General features: G+C 38.3%; 1 long non-coding RNA gene across 1 annotated transcript in view; it reads left to right on the top strand.

Annotated features, from left to right (window-relative positions):
* The window catches only part of LOC121090487, a 41,065-nt gene that overhangs the window by 20,094 nt on the left and 11,351 nt on the right, over positions 1–9,620 (top strand). The window lies entirely within an intron of this gene.

Raw genomic sequence — 9,620 nt, 5'->3', positions numbered from 1 at the left:
ATATGTTATGAAACAGAACAGACTAATACCAGATTAAAACACATAAAATTGTGCAAGATCAATTTACACTTTATTGTAGTTTTTCCAATGTATTTGTTGCAGATTGTGTACAGTACTGCACTGCAAGGTGTTCTCCTTGTCCCAAAGAACCCACAGACAACATAGCACAAAACATAGGATTAAAGGCTAAAATAAATAAGAGTGTGAGATTCTTAATGTGGATTATAAAGAAGCGAGTTAGCTTGGAGATACATGTTTGGGAGACGACTGCAGAGTGAGAGAGGAGAGGGTCTGATAGATGAAAGCAGAAGTGGTGTTCTGTCAGGATAGAAGGAAGGAAGCAAAGCAGATAAAAGCAGCAGGAAAATTAAAGGATTGGGAAGAATAAAAAGAACAAGAGAAGGAAGATAAAAGCAGGGGTGAGGTGATGAGATATGCAAAAGTCTACACAGACACTTATAAAAATAAAAACACACCCTGGTGTTTAGAAAACCTACCCACACCTTCTTTTCACCCGCAGATCATTCTTACACTACCTGATAGTCCCATAGATATGCACTCCATTTCACAAATAAAGGCATATAAAATCCACATCTAATTAATTTCCAGTCTAAATCAGATACAGCCCTCATTTGAGCAGTGATTTATATAAACATTGATCTTATTACCATGAGAAATCACATTGATTATTAGTAGGGCTATACACCATCCTGAAGCTTGATATATAAATAGCTACCGGTTGAGACCTCTATGTCTAATGCTTCCCACTTTATTTCTAGTCTAGTGCTATGCCTATTACTAAGAAACTAGTTACCACTAAAGAACGTAAAAGCACACTGATGGTACCCAGTGTGACATAGCACATGAAGTATCATCATGTGAGATCTTTGGGTGGTGAAAGAAGTACAGTGATCGAGTCAGGGAGCAGTGTTTGGCAGGCACTGCTTTCATCTACACTCAAGGCTGCAGATATTAATGTTTGGGTAAGGGTTTTCTTTTTGTTTCATTTGGTTTGGTGGTCAAACCCATCTTGCTCTGAGGGCCAACTAGTGGCGGGATACCAATGGGAAAGAAATTGTAACATTGGGCTTTGAGATCGTATTTGGGATGGTTTCAGAGCTTGAGTGTGGGGAAAGTCAACCACTAGAAGATGCCTTCAGCAAGAACACATCATACTGGCTGTGTGGATGTGCACTAAAATCTGAGAAGGGATTTGAAAGCTTAAATAACTGAGTGTGGTGAATGTTAGTTAACACAGGCACACATTCATGTGGGTGTAGACAGTGTTCTAAGCAGAGAGACAAACATACATGTAGATGTAATAGATGAAAGGGGGAGTGATGGCAATAACTATGTATCTACACCTTTTAATCCTAGGAACATTTCACCAAATGCTTATAGCTCTGAGACCTCCATTTTTACTGTTAGTGCATGTATTGTTTGCAGCAGGATGATCTTGCACTGGAAATGTTCACCCTGATCTATTGTATCCATGCAGTCTATTACAGAATATGATTGCATGAAGAGGTAATATTCCTCCCCAAAGATTCCTGTCTCATTTAGAATACATATTTTCTAGCTCCTAGAATAAGGAAAATAAAGTCTAAATAGAGATGGTCAGCTTTTGAGCCCACTCATATTTCATGGGTCAGATCAATACATACCGTGTTTAATTAATCTAATAAATCCTGTTACACTTGACCTAGTTTGCACGTCTCTCCTAGCGATACAAATACAGCAACATCCTCAATGTCACTGGCCTGCTGACTCACTACCAAAAAAGATTGTCCTGCTGGGCGAGTCTAACACTTGGACCACCAGTGGGTCAGCTCTGTAGCAGATAAGGAACTGAATGCTTACTGTGAAGTGCAGAGGGGAGAACACAGGGGTGTTCTCTTCTGCTTTCAGTATGGCAACTCCTTCCTGTTGGCTGGAGCTGTGAATATTTGCTGAACATTTGCTGAAGCCTTTGCCACAGCCTGCTTAGGATGGCTGGCTGCACTGCTTGCCTGTGCTGTGGAGAAGGGGGAAAGGAGAAAAAAAGCAGTGCTGGGAAAGGTTTACGGTGGGAACGCCTTGCAGTAAAGTGCTCCTGAGGACTGTGGTCCTCTTCTGCACAGATCAGATGAGGGTAGATGGTTAGTCCTTTCCACCCTTACTGACCCTTGGCTCCTTTCGAGACTTTTTGCCACAGAAATGGCTTAAAATGTCTTTAGTCTGGTGTGTGTCTTTCAGGCACTGAAAACTAAAAAGCACATTAAAGCTGTATACTGTTGCTATGTTTTCCCAAGCTTTAGGGCTTTCCTAGCAATTATATGGAGGTGCTTATCACATTGATTACAGGGACTGTCAAGTTTGCCACTTCCCTTCGTTATGCATGTCGACTCTGTTACCCCACCACCAGTGGTAAAGGAGATAACATCACATACTTGTTCTCTCTTCTATCACCACATTCCAGAGTTTTACAAGTACTGTGGCATGCTTAGAAGTGATAGTGGGTAAATTCTGTTTAACAGGCCCAGGTAAGAACTGCAGTGGTAGACATTAGGAGGGATAACTGCAGGAGCAAAAGGGCTTGTATTTTAATCTGCGTCAAATATTGGCTCCCATAGACAGTCGCACTGCTTGTTTGGAAGTTTTGAGTATGTCCAGAATATCTACTTGGAGACCAAGAAGAAACATGTGGCAGATATAAGATTATCTCCAAGAAAGTAAGAGATGTCTGTTCCTGAAAGAGCAAAATTGGTCTAATGATTGACCACGGTGAAGAGCTTGGTACTAGAAGGTAGGAAGGGAGCGCTTCTATATAACATCTCTAAAAATTTCCTTATTATAAGTTCAAAAGTGAGTCTTCACCATTTAAGATTCAGGCAGCTGCTTCTGTTTGAGGAAATAATTTCTTGAAGGCTTTGTGGTATCTTTTTAGTGGTAGTGGTTACACCACTGAAAATGACAAATACATCTTAAAACCATTGGCACCGCAGCCTGCACTGTCACCCTGCATGTCCAACAGGTTTCATGTAAATGCTTCAGGAGGGTAGTTTATAGGTTTCTCTAAGTAGTGTTTTGTCTGTTTATTACCTGTAGTTTCTCTGTGCTCTGTCAGAAGATTTGGCTAATATTGCATCATCTTGCTCAAGTAGTATCATGTTGCTGGGTTAGTATTTGGAACAGCATGTGGATTAAAAGCTGCAGAAAAATCTAAGAAACAGAATTACATTGTCCATAGTAACACAGTGTTCACTTTTGCATGGCAGGGGAGAAATTGTGTATACAGAGGATTTAAAATAAAAGAGAAGTTGACAGATAACACATGTTCTCTTGGTATATGCAATTTCTATTTCATTCAGGCTCTATTTTAACAACATATGAGAATCTTATTATCTCCTCTTTCAAACCCACAGCAATTGTTGTAAATATAGATATTTGACAATTTACTGTTTGGAAAAGTATTAAAATAGATTACATTACATCTAAGTTCCCAGATGATAATTTCAACTTAGTAATTTTCAATTGAAATCTATTATCAGTGTATTTGAACGTTTTAAGACAACAGAATTCTCTGTTTCTGGAGGCACTGAGGTCTTCAAAGCATCAATGAAGGCATTTTAAATCTTTATTACTGTCTATATTTTACTATACAGCTGCTTTAAAATGCCCTAATGTGTCTGGTTTAAGTTGAATTTCTTTTCCTGAGCACAAGAACTTATACAATGTCTTATTAAAAATTTAAAGTCCTGGAAGCTCTTGCTAAAAACTATGAAATTCTTAGTGTTTAGTTGGTTGATGGAAATTTTTAACTGAAATTATCTGCTCACCAAAAGGTAATGCGTAAAGCTTATCTGAATTTCTTCATTTTGCAATGTTAAAGGCCCACAACCCAATACATTTCCTTTCTTTCTAACAATTTCTTATTGCAATTAGTGACTGACTTTACCACCACCAATCTCCATTTTGTACCAGTTCCTGAGAGAGTCTTTAATCTTTGTTATCCACATGCCAAATAGATGAAAACACATTTTTTCTCTCTAGGAATACTTCTTTATTTTTTGCAGTGTTACTCGAGGTAAAGGTCCTGTTGTTTATATTTGAATTTTTACCCCATTGTCTACCTGATGTTAGTGGCTGCAGGAGAGATTTTCAGGTTAGTGATATATTTACACTGCTGGTTTTGCTGTGACTGCAGATGGTGCTGACATACCTGAGCGAGGCTGCAAAATCCACTAGGGAAGCTGAATAAATACTTTAGAAGTCAACTAACAAACATCATGCTGCTGCAGTACATTGTACCACCTGAGTCCCAATACTCATCTAATCCATTTAAAACTAGCTGAGATACGTCTTTTGAGCCTGCAGCCAGCCTCCAGAGAGTGCAGTTTAGGTCTACCTTTGGAAGAAATAAAAATGACTCAGGAACATGCCCATGAGCTTGGTGAAGTAACCAGTGATGTTCTCAGTCCAACAGCAACAGGCACTCCTGAGACTGCAGCCTCATAAACAGCAGTTAAGCTTCATGGAAAAATAAGAAGCGGAGGAAGCATAAGGCCATTTCATAGGCACTAGACTGAAATTTGAAAAAGCAAATCCCTACTTAATGGGAAAAAAAACCAAAGCAAAGCAATAAATTATATTACGATTCCCTGACTGCAGTGGGATTGATCTGATATTGATGCTCAGACTAATAGTTATCACTAGACCTCAGCCAGTATTCCAAGTCAATTACTACCTTGGTTTGATCAGCGAATTAAATTACACAATCCTGAATAAACATATTTACATTGTCAGTCTTTTGCCATCATGGTTTATAGAAACCTTATTACATGTAACCCTCTGTCTCTGTGACTTCGATGAACGCAGAACCTCCTCCTTGACCTTTAATATTAAAAATTATGGGTTTGTGGTCAATCGCATTCTTTGCCTAAAAAATATTTAGTAGAGATTTTTTTTCTAGCTTATTTCATACTACTGAAAGTGCAAATCTTAGAAAGCATGAATACTCATTTCAGAGCTCAAGGAAAATGGTAGCTAGTTTTCTGATTTCAGAGAAAAGTTATGCCAATAGTTGCTTGTGCCAACCTTATATAATTCTATCAAACAGCAGCTTGAACTGGGAGATACCCTGTCTGCCAGAAGTATTCTTTCCCTGTCCTTTACTTCACACAAATTTCACTTGCAGAATGAACTTATTTCTAAATGGATAAGCAACAACCAAACACAATTTCAGCCTAATACAAGCACTGAAAGCCATGTAGGTTACTGCCAGTCTAAAACTGAAACACAGTGTCTTTTAGTCTCACATTGTCATTGGATAGGTCTCACTACAATGCTACTATTGGCATTTGTAGATATATGAAATCTCACTCATCTATTGTATCTAAAACAGTATGACTTCTCAGATCGTATCAAAGTGTCAGCAAACTGCACTTTTTATCACTTTTATCAGCACTTGTAAAAATGGTTCTAAACTCCCCAAAACATTTAACAGCCTTTGTACAATTTGTCCTTGAAATCCTTTACGCTTTGGTAAACCCTTTACGCTTTGGTTAATATCCTTGAGCTCAGACATGCTGCTACTTTGAAGATGTTTCTTCCAGTTTAAATTAAGCTTGTTTCTTATGTCTGCAATATTGGGCAAAAGGAAAATTTAAGCCTACTCAGTATTTACACAAGACAGCACAACCCAGGGAACAAGTGAGGCTGTGATTTCACCATCCTTAATACCACCCATGCATTACCACATCCCTGAACAAGACAGACTTGTCCTGGGTCACACAGGGGTACACAATCACACTGCAGAGGATAAACGGGCAAGCAGCCACAAGACACGATGCACTGATTTAGTCAGATTAATGTTTTTAATTTTGGCTTGATGCCAGTTGCAGGAAGGCAGATGATAACATACGGTGAATATCTACATTAAATTCCATACAGCATTTGATTGAATTCTAGGGCCTGTTCATTACTATGTCATCATAGTCAATTAGAACAAAGTTTCACAAATCTCTGCTCTTAAGAACAGACCTTATTCATGTTGACTTCATTTGAAATCAACAAGAATGTTCATCTTGTTTGGGCAGGTAATACTGTCTTTATTTCCTTGTGACCTTGTAAGAATTGAGAAAACAAAAAGGTCACAGCAATCAATTGATCTCCAAATATTATATTTTCAAAGTAACAACTAATCAGCAATTCAACACTTCAAAATCATCACAAACAGATCTTTGAATAAATATGCAGTTAGAGGCAAAATAAGCTTTCTGCCACCACATTAAGAACGCAATGGAATTGTACATCTATAGATCTATCTGCACAGGCTTATTTTAATTACGTAAACTTGTGACACAGTATATTATATCTCAGAGAACAGACTCAGCTGCAGGAATTTAAAGTAGCTGACATAGAGAGGGAATCATTCACATGGAAATAAAATCCTTGCCATTTTACTAAAGCCCTGTCAAGAGGCTTGGATTGCAATAATCAGTCCAGATCTCCAGGACTGGGAACAATCCCCTGCACAGAGGTGCTTCCAGTGGCCATAAACATTTTTCCAATTCTGCCTTGTTTACCAACTACCATTCTTAGGCAAAATGGTTAAGAACAGACCAATGCTAAGTTCCAACAACTTGGTATTTCAGAAATGAACTCCAAGTTCCAGCATGTCCTATCTGTCAATATCCTGGACACAATTAGTGTTTCTGTCCTTGGCAAATCATCAAGGTAGCTCTGATGGCTGTAAAAGATTCTATAGGGAGCAATCACTAAACACACAAAATTCTCCAGGTGTTTTAAACAAGGTACAAGAAATAATTCTGTCATATGTAGTATGACATTTCCTTTTATTAACCCTTCCTGCAGTGGACACTGAACTAAAGCCGGGACCAAGCTTGGCCAAGTCCTTAGCAGCGGCAGAGAAAAAAACCCACACCCCTATTGTGCAACAAGTCAGATATGAGCACTAGATTGCTAATAATATCACTGTTTCTTATCAGTTCTTAGAGTGGGTTTACCTTCATGCTGAATAATAGCAATGATAAAACCAATCCCATAAGACTGTGGAGGAGTGCACTAAAGGCTGATTGCACGTTATCATGTAAGCTTAGCAACTCATTCTTTAGAAATGTATAAAAGGAAGGATAACACAGGATATTAGTGGAAAAAGTGCCACTCTCAGCTTCCTCATGGATTGTCCTACCTTCCCTCCTACACATCTGCGTGCAGGAACACAGGGAGGCAGGGACAGGAACCAACCTTGCATGGCCTACATTAGGTCAAACAAACACAGCAGTTAACTTCAGGGCACATTGAAGCTACTCTATTATTAATCCAATTTAGGAGCATGGATCTTAATTTGAGACATGGAAAGAGGCAAAGAAGAACTAGTTTAATCTTTCCCAAACATCATGCAATAGTGACAGCTTTTCACACAAGGAAAAACAAAGGAAAACTCCAAAGAAAGATATAGGGATGGGTTCAGAGAAGAGCAATCCTTGAGAGAAGGTAACAAAGTCCTTCCTGCTGCTTCAGTACAGCCCCTGTCCTGGACAATCAACAGCACCAAGTAGTCAATGGTATTTTGGAGAAGGAAGAAATGAAAAGAGGATTATTATATGTAGGAATATAATGCTGTGTTTCAAGGATAGAAGGAATGAGAAATCATAAGAAAAGTTGAAGTTGACAGTAGGCATGCTAAATATCTTTAAAATTTGATGGAAAATACATGTAAGTGAAATTAAAAAGGGAAAAAATGCATGTTCATCCATCTAAAATATCTTTAAAAATGTACATAAAATATATGGAATAGTAAGATGTAAGAATAGCAGACACAGATTTAATATTTGTGTATATAATTAGTGAAGGAAAGCCCAGAATTCTAAGACAAAGAACAGTAAGGCAAATAAAGGAAAGAAAAACTCGTAACACCTGAAGGTCATGAAACAAATTTTTTTTAAAGCACCATAGTAAGAAGACAAAGGGCTTTATACAAAGTCTTTCATAGCACTAAGGTGTTCACACCTCAAAATCATTGAGACTGTTCAGGTGCTAAGCTAATTAAGGATGTCTATCTCAATTTAAGTTTAGACTAGATGCAAGTTGGGACAGTAGTTATCAACACATCATCTTATTTCAGATCAGTTACTTTGGTTTACATTAAAGGCCAAAAAAGCATCAAAATATATGCATTGTTATTAAGCTCCATACTAATTTATTCAGAAAGGATTCTCCATTTACCTTAGCAGGTAATTCTTAGCAGGAATTTCCTGATACACTGCTTCAAGTTAGAAAAAGGATTAAGACATCTTCTTGGCTTTTTCCCCTTTCATTAGCAAATTTCCCATTCCTTAGTATGACTACACTTTACTACTGCAAACACAGTATCTTCTACATATCCTAGACTTTGGGCATTAGTTTCTTAAAAGTGGGTAGTTTAGTCATAATAACTGAAAACCAAATTTCATTAAAAGCTTTTATTTCATTTAGTAATCCAGTTTTAATTCCAAGTGTCTATTTTATTCAAGGATTGGTCTGTCTTTCATTTTTGTGTCAGTCCATCTGGTGTCCTCATCCCCCCTCCACCTCTACAGTACTATTAGTCCATTGGCCAACTGCACACAAACCTGCAGGTAATACTTTATTAAATTGCTGTGAATTTCATGAAAATTGGTTTCTGGGGAGGGAAAAGGAATGCATATTAATGCTTTTCTGGGGAAAAAGCCTTCCATGTGCTCTGTTTCCCTGCATGAGCAGCCTGGCTGGTCAGTCAGAAATGTGCTAATCTTGCCCTGACAGCCTGCACAGTATGACAGAAAAACTTAAAACATGAGACCTTTAGAAAGGAACTGACATTATTGCATAAGATGGAGTCTTACATAGGAGATATGTAAGAGCCTTACATGGTATGCATATCCAGTAAAAAATAAGAGTTGTAAGAAAATTACTCTAAAGATTAATTAATAAAAAAATAAAAGACCTTGGGTTTGATTAATGGAAAACAGAATTTTCAAACATCATTTCAGGGTTAGTTTGCAGCCTGCCTGGGTTGCTCTGTTATCTATCCTATGCACAGTTTCTATTCTCACTGCTGGTACTTTCAACAACGCAAGTAAAAGACGTGTGGGACATCATGGTCGAGTTAGTCATTCAAACACTTGTGTGATTCTGAAGTCTTCCTTAGAGGTCTCATAAATAGCTCTCGATACAGACATTGCTAACAAGCATCTCCCCTGGGAAGACTCTAATTTCAGTTGCTTCCAACTTTGTCAAATGTTAACTGGTTGGTTGGAATCTCTGACCTTAGATATCTCTTTTGTTGATCATTTCTTACCTTCCCACCTCTGTTCTTGCACTGCTTACTGGAGAAAGACACCTCCCTGTGCTTCATCACAATGCAGTAGCTCTGAGGAGGCTGCAGCAAAGGGATGAAACCAAATCAACATGTCAGCTGGCCAGCTGGAAGGTCAAGTAGAAAGAGTTGTGAGTAGAAGCACATGGGCTCTTTCAGAACAGCTATCAGAAGGATTTGGAATTAGAACTAGAAGGAACGGGCAGGAAGGGATGAAAGAGGGAGAAAGTGGAGAGGGCACAGGAGATGGACTTGGTTGTTCCACATGAGCCAGAAGCCA

Source organism: Falco naumanni, chromosome 6 (assembly GCF_017639655.2).
Source record: "Falco naumanni isolate bFalNau1 chromosome 6, bFalNau1.pat, whole genome shotgun sequence".
NCBI classification, from domain to species: domain Eukaryota; kingdom Metazoa; phylum Chordata; class Aves; order Falconiformes; family Falconidae; genus Falco; species Falco naumanni.
Note: the sequence above shows the minus strand (reverse complement) of the source record. Positions and strands in the feature narration are given on the sequence as shown.